Source organism: Lactuca saligna, chromosome 9 (genome assembly GCF_052625555.1).
Source record: "Lactuca saligna cultivar CGN05327 chromosome 9, ASM5262555v1, whole genome shotgun sequence".
Lineage (NCBI taxonomy): Eukaryota > Viridiplantae > Streptophyta > Magnoliopsida > Asterales > Asteraceae > Lactuca > Lactuca saligna.
The window spans coordinates 90,340,004-90,352,161 of NC_136425.1; positions in this window are offsets into that span (position 1 = coordinate 90,340,004).

Genomic DNA, 12,158 nt, shown 5'->3' on the forward strand with positions numbered 1-12,158 from the left:
CGCCATAAAAGCATTTTAAATCATTCAAAAGATGAGTTAGGGGTATGAACTCACTTGGTAAATGGTGAAATAGACAACGTTTCATTTCTAGGAATGATCTCTCTAGACGTAACCACGGGCTTCTAGTGAAGAAACCAGCTTCACGCGGGCAACACTTCGATTTTGAAAGGAGTTAGTTTCTCTGGAGATTCGGGACGTCGGGACATGTGTTGTGTGCTAGAGGTATTACCGGGGCATCGGGGTGGTTTAGAGGGGCTTTACAATGTGTAGAAGTAGGAGAGAGGATGGATTTCAACAACCAAAGTCGGAAGGCCACAATTTCTATATATATGGAGAAATTTTGGAACTCACGTCGTGAGCATGGATTGGCTCACATCGTGAATTCGATCCAATCCATCTGCTGACTCGACTTCTGACAGCCTGGAACTTATCCATTACTAGCTCATGTCGTGAGCTTCAGACTCATGTCGTGAGTTCTCTGACAGCGTGGGAATTCGTGTCCCGAACTTCGGAAATTCTTATATCTCGCATACAAGTTGTGATTTTGACGTTCTTTTTATCCACGCGTATGTGATGTTATGCTTTACAACTTTCGTTTAAAATCCGTCGACTAATTTTGATTTTATTTTTAATATAATATTTTTAACAGGTCAGGATTGGAAAACTTCGTTAAAAATTCATAACTTCTTTATCTGACGACCATTTCGTCTGTCTTTTTACCATTGTACTACTATCGTCGAGATCTGCGATTCTCGTTTAGGTTGTGCCAGATGAAAGTCACTCGATCTCTATTTCGAGTTTTTAGCTGTCTATTTGTATATCTGAAACTTAGAAAAACCGTAACTTCCTCATACGAAGTCAGAATTTGGACATTCTTTTTATATACATTTACGGTTTAATGATATCTACGACTTTCTTTTAGATACCTAAGACAGAAGAGTATTTTATTGAAATTTTGCGTTTTATGTTTAACAGCGTTTTACCGGTTTTGTTGCAGATCCTCGATCGGTCATAACTTCTTCGTTATGAATCGGATTTTAGTGTTCTTTATATTTCTGAAAACTTTGTTACGATATCTTTCACTTTATATATCCCAATTGAGATTTTTGAGCATTTAATTTTTTACAATATTTTTAGTATTTCTAAAATAGGTTACAATATTTGACTTTAGATCGTTACATTGACTTCAAAAATATCGGGTTGTTACTATATATATATATATATATATATATATATATATATATATATATATATATATATATATATATATATATATATATATATATATATATATATATATATATATATATATTAGGTTCATAAGAGACAAGAAATTTTGAAAGACATTAAACATATTCATAGCCAATCATTTCTGAGTGTTAAAAAATATTCTAATTCACAAAATAAATTAAAATTTTATAATTTTTTAAAAGTATTATTTTTTTTTTGTTTATTTATCTAAAAAAATTAAATTCAAAATTTTTAAAAAAATTACCATGTTTCATCAGTGTGTATAGTATTATAACAAAATATTATTGATATGTTTATCTATTTATATCCATGTATATTATTTTATTAGAGTATTTAATTATAATTTTTTTTTTCATAATAATCTAATAGAATATTACACGTACAAATGTTAAAAAAAAATATTTGGAACAAAAACTGAGGTTTGAATATCTTCTTGTGACGTGGATTTTTTTATATTTATTATATTGTTTTTATATTCTTTTAGAATAAAAAAATGATATTGTTTTTGGTTGTTTGTCTTATTTCCATTATTCTAATTGTTTTTTTATCTATCGATATAAAAAATGAGTTATTATGATTGAGTACCCATATCTATCACAAAAACTCGTGATCTTAAATAAACATATATATATATATATATATATATATATATATATATATATATATATATATATATATATATATATATATACATGCAAACACACATACATACGTGTGTATGTGTGTGATCCTTTTTATCCATATATGATTAGTCAATAATCATATATGAATAATCAAAATGGGAGAATAATCATATATTATTTATATATGAACATGTATATTCCATTTTGATTAAATCATATATGATTATTGACATATGTTTATTTGTTAGATATTGAAATGTTTGAGAGACGAATTTTTAATGTTGAACTAGTAATTTTAGGGTTTTTAAGATTCTATACACTAGAACTATAAATACTTTAGGTCATTTTTATTTTTTAACGAGTCTTCCTTTTACTCCAGATTTTTTTTCTTCTCATAAAGACATAAAGTTGAGTATTTATTTTGTTAATGTTAGATTTCATTCTTTTTGTTCTAAGATTGATTCATCTTTTGTTCTTAATCATTGTCATTTTATATTTTATGAATATATGTTCCTACAGTTATTACCTAATTCAATGTATATATATAATGAACGCTAAGATCGATATTTCATTTCTAATTGTAAAAATGTATGTCGTAATCACAACAAGAAGCTACTTAGGTAGGAAATGCTCTTGCAAATTTCAATCTCTACAAAATTAGTAGATTTATCTACATTTATTAACTTCTGGTCAAGAACATGTTTAATCCTTTTGAATGTTATGGAGAAGAATGTGTTGACATGGAGATCGGATTGGAGAATATCAGTAGTTATTCTGACATAAATTCATGAAGTTTACAACCTACAAAGGTTGTTAGTTCATTGATGACACACACAAATAGGTACGAAAAATGAGACAAGTAATGTATGTTTTCTGAATCATTATCCAGTTTATCCTCATAATGATATGAAGCAGGATTCTTTAAACTTCCAATGGACTAGATAGGGTCTACAAAAAAAAAATTAATACATTTTGTTAGAGATCAGGGAAAGAAATGATACCTACTTATTGTAATCTTACTAGTAAATCAGACAGCGCTTTGTTGAGGGCTTTTACTTTTTTTTGCCTAGTAGAAGTTATAACTGATTAAACTAGTATATAATATCACAGTTTCATGCATATAAGATAATTTACCCAACCACACGTTGCAGTGGAGGCAATGTATTTAAAGAACTCATACATAGGAAGTGTACATAAAAATAAACACAAAAAAATACAAAAAAATAAATAAATAAGTCAAAACGTAGACAAACTCGAATATGAATATGACCAAACATTTACCACTTTCAATTTATTTTTACATATACATAAAAAACATATAAAAATAGATTTTGTAAGTTATTGAATGGAAGTTTTTAGAGAAATCATTATATATACTACGGGGGATAAAATCAAAAGTAATATTATAACAAATTGAGGATGGAAAATACATTTTATAAAGTAGAAGAATAAAAGTCATAAAAAGTAAAAAGATAAAAAAAATATATCATTTTATAAAGTGAAAGTAATATATTAAAAAGTAAAAGGAAAAAAATATCATTTTACAAAATAGAACGGTTGTAAGTGACAAACGAGACAAAGTTAAGGGATTAAACTTAAAGTTCATGCATTAACATATTTGTAAATTGTGAAAAAAATTAAAGGAAATAAATTGTGCAAAAAGTTAAATGAAAAATTTTCGGATGCTATGTCAATAAAGAAGAAAAATATCGGGACTATTTTTATAACTTTGATGGTTTTTGAATCGAATGAAAAAAACTGGAAGGGTCATTTCTGTAATTTGTTAGATAACATGTATGTTTTACTGAATTGTTGTAGAAAAAAACAAATAAAGAAGTTATGGGATCCCCTTAAAGAAGTTATGGGATCCCCTTCCCACGTATATGGTGATTATTTAAAATTAATACAAATTATAAAGTGTTAATTTTAAATATTTATTTAAATCAATGATTATAATTTTATATAACTAAAAAAATCTTTTAATTAATAATTGATTTAAAATAATTGATTAATAATTTCGAATTTTACTATAAAAGTTTAATTAATTTTGTAACAGTGGTTCCTACGGGTTATAAACTGATGCATTATAAAAAAAAAAAATACTTTTAGCTACAGGTGAAAATTTTAGAGTTGTGATGACATATTATTTGGTGAATGATTTTAGAATTTTCTATATTTTTCTTATTGCTCTTCATAACTATTGAGCATTATAACAAACATTATTATGAGTTTTATAAACAAATATAATGATCATTCATAACATTTCTCACATTTCATCTTATTTGTCTAGTATAAATATTGAATATATGTAATGTAAAGTTTAATGATTTCATCACAAGTATTGGAATAAAAGTTATCTTCACTCTTATATCTTTCTGTATTCTATAATTTATCTTGTTATCTGATCATATTTTATAACATGTTATCTACACAACTCTACCATAGAGCTTTAACTCCGTATTACTCTTGTCATTTTTAGGTATGTATTTTTCTATAAGTTTACATGTACAATGCTTACAACTTATTTTATGGAATTTGTTAACTAACAATTGCTTAGCATACAAGTCTTTATTTTGATTAATGTTTCACTATGGAAAACCATACTAGATAAAACTTTCTATACTTTTCATGCTCCTAACATGCTCCTGCAACAACAATATTATGAGAAAGGTTTTAAAAATAATATGAATTAATCTAATGTCTTCTTGTGGTTGAACAAAACAATGAACTATTTATGAAAAATCATCAATCACTCCTGGCCAGTTCTAGTTCATTCCTTGAAGTGAATGCAACATCATATAATCATAATAGCCATCCGTCTAACCAAGGTCGTGGAGGTCATCATAGTTATCTTAACAACAATAACAAGATTTCAAGTTAACACCAAAAGTTGTAAAATAACAAAAACTCACATACTAATGATAAAAGTTGTCAAGGCAAAAAGAAAATTGAAAATATTTGTCATCGATGTGGAATAACCGGTCATTGGTCTCATACAAACTTCTCTCTAAAGCGTTTTGTTGAAATAAATTTTATTCAAAATGATTCTCACAAAGATGTAACAGAATTAACACATTTTGATGTTGTCGATTTTCTTATCTACCCCAAAGGGACAAGTGGTGTTATATATGGTGATGAAAGAATAATATCTAGTTTAGGTCATATAATTTATTATGTTTTTATGTCATATTCATTTTATGAGAAATGATGTCATCACAATCTTCTCAAAGTAGTAAAATATGACTTTATTTTTGCAAGTCGAATGTTTCTTATGATTTATTTATTTGCTGAAGATAAATATAGATATCACAAAAGAAATGAGGAAGGTATATCTCTTGCAGACAGTACAACAAAACATAAAATTTTTAATAATGAAAAGTATTTTGCTTACTTATCAACTTGATAAGCAAAATGTTAACATAACTACGGGTAGTGCAAAAAATGATTGAAGGCTACGGAAGAGCGAATGTAGTATTACCACAAGGGAAAATAATTACAATTGTTGATGCATTATTTTCATCCAAATCACTAATAAATTTATTAATTTTTAAGGATACTCATACTAATGGATATCATGTTGAAACAACTAATGATGGTGATAAAGAGTATCTCAAAATTACAAAAATGATACCGGGTAAGAAAAGTCTTTTGGAAGAATTACACGTGGTGTCATTCAGATTGTATTATACAAATATTAGAATGATTGAATCATGTGTTATTAAAAATAAATGGTGTGATAATACCTTTAATGTTTGGCGTGACCGTTGGGCCATCACAGATCAGTTATGATGCATAGAATAATTAAAAATTCAAGAGGTCATTCCTTGAAAAACCATAATATTTTTCAAGCTAATAAATTATCTTGTGTTGCATGCTCTTAAAGAAAATTTAATTTTCTGTCCATCACTGAAAAAAGTTGGATATAAAAGTCCTAGTTTCTTAGAAAGAATTCAAGGTGATATATGTGGACCAATTCATCCACCATGTGGACCATTTAGATATTTTTGGGATTTAATTGACGCGTTAACTAAATGGTCACACATATGCTTGTTGTCTAGTCGTAATTTGGCTTTTGCAAGATTACTTGCATAAATAATCTGCCTAAGGGCACATTTTCCCGATTAGGAAGAATAACAAATATTCTGATGGAAAAAGCTCAAAAGACCACGCAGTCGATTCATCCTGGTAGCACTAAAATGTATAGGGATTTAAAACCTTACTATTGGTGGCCGATGATGTAGCTCGACGTTGCAAGTTATATGATAAAGTGTGTAACATGTGCAAGAGTTGAAGCACAACATCAGAAACTGTACAGGAGTTTAGAACCTTTACTTGTACCCATGGGTAAATGGGAAGACATCATAATGGATTTTATGACTAAACTACCCAGGACGAAGAATGGTCACGACATGATTTGGGTAGTCATGGATCGATCCACAAAGACTGAACACTTCATAGTAGCCAATAAGAGGTGGTCTATGAATAAACTTGCACATGCTTACGTGAAGGAGGTAGTAAGACTTCACGGTGTACCTTTAATGATTGTATCAGATCGTGATAGTCGTTTCACATTAACATTTTAGAGGACTCTACAACAGCAAATGGGTACGAAGTTGTATTTAAATACAACCTATCATCCGCAGACTGATGGTCAAAGTGAAAGAACGATTCAAACACTGGAAGATATGTTAAGAGCATGTACCCTAGAATTCCAAGGTAAGTGGGATCAGCATTTATCCCTAGTATAGCTTTCCTACAACAACAGTTACCATTCGAGTATTAAGATGGAAACCGATCAAGCCTTATACTGATACAAGTGTTTAACGCCATCTTGTCGGCTTGAGGCTAGAGAAAAGTAGTTTATGGACCCCGAGATAGTCCATCAGACCGCTGAAAAGCTAAAAGTGATTAGACAAAGGATGTTGGCAGCTCAAGATTGCCAAAAGAGCTATGTTGACATGAAGCGACGACCGATGACATTCAAAGTTGGAGATTCAGTATTGCTCAAAGTCTAACTGTCGAGGGGACTTATACTATATAGATAGAGAGGAAAGTTGAGTCGAAGGATTATTGGACCATTCAAGGTTCTTTAGAGGATTGGGAACCAAGCTTACAAACTGTAATTGCCAGAAGAAATAGATGGTATTCATAACACTTTCCATGTGTATTATTTGAGGAAGTTTACTGGAGAAGTTCCTGATATAATTCCACTTTCGGAGTTAAGTATGGATAAAAATAAGAGGCTAATCGAAGAGCCTGAGGAAATTGTTCACCATAAGACAAAGAAGTTACGATGCAATATGGTCGACTTAGTTCTTGTGCAATGGAAACATACGAATGGGCCAAACCTCACCTGGGATACAATGAGTGACATGATGAGTCACTATCCACATATGTGATGCATTATTCCGTGACAAAATCATCCTAAGGAGGAGAGAATTGTAACGATCGTTTTTCTAGGCTAAGCATTATTATAACGATGTAATAGTTAAGGTCAATAATTGTAACCTATTTTGAAGTACTAAAGAGGAATTACTTGAGTATTATGTGATTTATGTGATTTTGTGTAACACCCCAAATCCGAGAATCCCGAAAACATTCTGGGGTAGAGGATGTCATGTAATGTATCACAACAATGTAAAGTAGTATACAAGCAACAACATCATCCAGTGCATTAATAGTATAATTTTAATTACAAGTGTGCTCTTTCAAAGTATAAAACAACATAATGAGTATTCAAAATAAAAGACGAGTCTTGACTGCTCCATCTTCACAAAACCTGGTCGTCGTACTAGTCTATTGGTGACCTGAGAATACAAGTTATTTTTAAAGCGAGTATCAGCAATAAAACTGGTGAATTCATAAGTATTTTAATGTCATTGATTTGTAAATGAAACTTGTAATAAAAGATTTGTAATTGTTTTGAGGAAAAGTTTGTATAAGTATGAAAATGTTTGTAAGTAACTGTAAACATTTGAAAATCCTAGAAAATCTCATATTTCCTACTAGTATAAAAAGTAGTCTTATACTAAGACCCGACTGTTTTGAAAGAAGCCTTCTACCAAGACCTGACTGTTTTGAAAGTAGCCTTCTACCAAGACCCTACTGTTTTAAAAGTAGCCTTCTGCCAAGACCCGACTGTTTTGAAAGTATGAACCTCTACAAAAGTGAAGGTTTTTCCTTGTACAACTATTATTATTCAAATATAATCTACCTCATCGATTATGTGAATGTGTCACAATATAAAGGTAATAAGAAAAATAGTCTATCTGTATCAATTATATTCTACCTCATCGTTCATGTCAATGTGTCACAAAGTAAAGGTAAGAAGGAAAATAATATAATAGCTAAAATTGTATCCTTTTGTACTAGGATATTCACGGCGTGGAAACTCGCCGAACAGTGCAACCGTAGACACCCATCGATGTACATTTTCCCTACTGTAGCTAACAGCCTTGGGCGTGGAGTGGTAAGTCCCCTCACGTATGTAATAGTATCTATGTAAACGGATCTATGTAAACGTATCTCTGTAATTGTATCTCTTGTAATTTTATCTTTTGTAATTGTATGTAATAGTATCTCTTCATATAGTATGTAATGTATTAGTATTCTTGTAATTGTATTTATGTAATTATATCTTTTCATATAGTATGTATTGTATTAGTATAGACTCATGAATGAACTAACTCTTGTGTGATTCCTTGTACTTGGAATAGTAAGTAGTATCTCCTAACTATACCTATTACAGTTACTAGTAATGTACATGTATAACCGAAGTATGCCTTTGCTACCCAAAGGTACTGAACTAACTAATGGAACTTTTATGTCTATAACTATATACATGATATATAACTAATATTTAGATGACATTCGGACGAATAACCGATGCCTTAAGGCCACATCCCAACGAGGAAAAGGAAATAAAGCGAGCTAGTCGTCCTAAGTCCTTTAAACATTAGATCTATAACTATACATATATAGGCATGCATTTGACAATATAAAAGTATAAAAGATGTTTTATAAAACCTTTAAAAAGTTTAATAACTAAGAAATGATGACTTGATGTCATTTTATAAAATGATTTGAAAGCAATTTGTTTGATAAGAACAATTTTAAGTATAAGAAAACCTTTGTTCAAACACTATTGTAATAGAGTTTGAAAGGAAACATACAATATGAAAGACAGTTTGATAAAGAGCTTTAACATGTAAAAACATTTTAATAAGTCATTTGAAAGTAGTATACTAAGTAAACAACTAAAAGCGTAGTAAATCCATTTGTATGCTACTTATTAATCACATGCGATTGATATACTAACTAGCATGATTCAACTTGTACCCCCCCCCCCCCATAAAAGCATTTATAAACATTTAGAAACATTTAAAAGGTTAATTAAGGGGTATGAACTCACCTGCATTGAGTGGATCGTATGGAAGTGTCGGACAAGGTGCTAGGTGTCAAGTGAGGACATTAACACACACGATGATCCTAGTTAACATATAATAAACATATATGTATCTAACTAGACACTTAAAAACTAATTAATCAATTTAAGACACCCTAGGACATGGAAACACATTGAATCAAGTGTTATAGGTACCAAAGGGTTGCATCTAAGGGTTGTATGGCATGGCATTGGTGTTTATGGCCCAAGGACCACTCCTTATGGAGTTTATGGCCCATAAACATTTACCCATGAATTTATGGCCGTAAAATCATGGTGCTAAGTTCCAAATTGTGTTTTGAGGTCTTACAAGTCATGATTGAGCATCCGATGATCAAGTCCAAACCATAGGAAAGCGTTAGGGCACACTAACCCTTCCTTGTAGAGTTCACGGCCTAAGGACCACTTACATAGGTGTTTACGGTCATTAACTCTCATGGGGACTTGTTTTGATTGTTTTTTAAGGTCTTAAACACTTCTAGGAAGGATCAAGGTTGGCATCCAAGGCTTAGGAAGGAACTAGGGTCCATTTAGCCACCTTAAGAGGCGTTTACGGCCCAAGAACATCCTTGGCTGTAAAATCCTTTGTTCTTATGATTCTTGATGATTTTCAAGTGTTATTAAGATCATACTAAGCACACAAGAAGCTAGGGAAAGTGTAGTTACAAGATAGAAGCTCGATTGGGTCTTTAAGGTCCACGAACACTAGTGTCTCTTCTTGGTGTTTTCAAGAACACTTGAATATCTAGTTGAAAAGAAATAATGAATGGATGAAATGATGTATAAACACTAGGTGATAGGGTATAACAATAAATTAAGTCGAGAAACACTTACGTTTTCGGAAGATTGTGTGAAGAATGGGATGATAGTTGAGAGAGAACGAGTAAACTTGAGGGTGGAAGTGAGAAATGAGGAGTTTGGGGAGTAAACTCATGCCTAAGGCATGTGTTCACAGAGTTTACGGCCCAAACTCTAAAGGTTTGGTCGTGAACTCTTTATTAGGGTGCATTGGGTGGGTTTGCTACTTCAAGACTCGAGACAGTACTTCCTTTCTTTTGTTAGTTTGAAGAATAAATAGTTATAACACTCAAACGGACTTTTAAATTGCCTAACAAATATGTAAAAATGTAATTGACTTTTAATTGAACTGATTGACTTTAGAGTTTGTACGAATGAAAATTCCGGGTTGTCACATTTTGTCTGCATTATGCTTATTTATAACAACGTAATAAAATAATAACAAAAATAAGTGTCAAAAATAAAATAATAGATAGACCCAATATCTATGAAGAAAGTTGAAGTAGTCGTAACAAGGATTTTAGAGATAAAAGGAACGCTGAAATCCACTTATAACAAAGAAGTTATGGCCTGTCGAAGTATTGTAGCAAAACCGACACGACACCGGGAATCATAAAAAGTGAGTTTGCGATAAAATACTTTTTTGCCTTAGCGATCTAAAAAAAGGTCGTAGTATACGTTAAATCGAGAGCGTGCATAAAATAACGTCCAAATATGACTTCATATGAGGAAGTTATGATTTTTCTAAGATTTAGCATAGTAGTGCACATCCCGAAATTCGAATTTTAGATCGACTTATTTATAGCTGACACAGTCTAAACAAGAATCGAAGATCTCGTTAAAAAGAACTCAATGATATAAAGACAGATGAAAATGGACTTCGGATGACAAAGTTATGAATTTTTAATGGATTTTAATTGCTAAACCTTGTTAAAATATAACTTTAAAAATAAAGAAAAAATTATAAGAAAAATTCTAAACGAAAGTTGTAGAGTACGTCGCCACCTACACATGGATATAAAGAACATCAAAAACGGAGTTCGTATGCGAAAGTTGTGAAATTTAAAAGTTGTGTGTATGCTGATGTGAAGAGGGTGACGTGGCCGAATCCTAACCCTCGCTTGCTCCCCACAATCCTCGCTTTGGATGTTGACAGATGGCCTTCATAAACGCAACATAACACTTCGGACTACCCACGTACTGAGTACACCCAGCGTACATAGAAGGTACGCCACATGCACTCGCATCCAACCTCCTATAAATAGGTGCGAGGTTTCTCCCAATTCATCACACCTTCACCCTTATTTCTCTCTCAACACTTCAAAACTATCTCTCTACTTCCCTCGTACTTCCTAAGTGCTAGAGGCGAGTCCCAGAGTGCCAGAAGGCTCCGAGAAGAAGAATTTTTGGATCAGAAGTTCAACCCCGCATAGCCCGGTTCCTAGCCAAACCACCTGGTAAGTGAGTTATTCTTACACTACTTTAAGTATAGCTTATGTTTAAATTCAATATCGCTATTATAAACCTATAAACAATATATGTTTTATGAAATACAATATACCAAGTGTTATTATAATATCTTTTAACTACTCGCGGTATGGGAAATCTGGTTTGAAGGGTCACATAGGGTCATTAGATTTCAGAAGTGCTATAATGCCAAAATGGTCCTACACTTCGGTGTTTCATGTCTGGCCCCTGTTTATACGTAGTGGTCGAAAAGTATTGTTTAACACTTATAAAATGATATCGTTCGTAGATAGTTGCAATAAATATTAGACTAAAATCTAGCAGTAATGATAGTAGGTTTCGTCGAAGGAAAATAGAATTGTTAGAAGCGAAACTCTACCCAAGTTCGGAATCATCACTTTAACAAGTGAGTGCATTGTTGTTTTCATCTTACACAAAAATATGAAGTATTCTATGTGTGCATATTATTTGTGTGCTTGATATTCACGTTGGATGAAAAAATATACATGTTTTACTTGATGTAAACTGCATATGTATTTTATACCTATAATTATGATGGGTAAAGATGCGTAGAT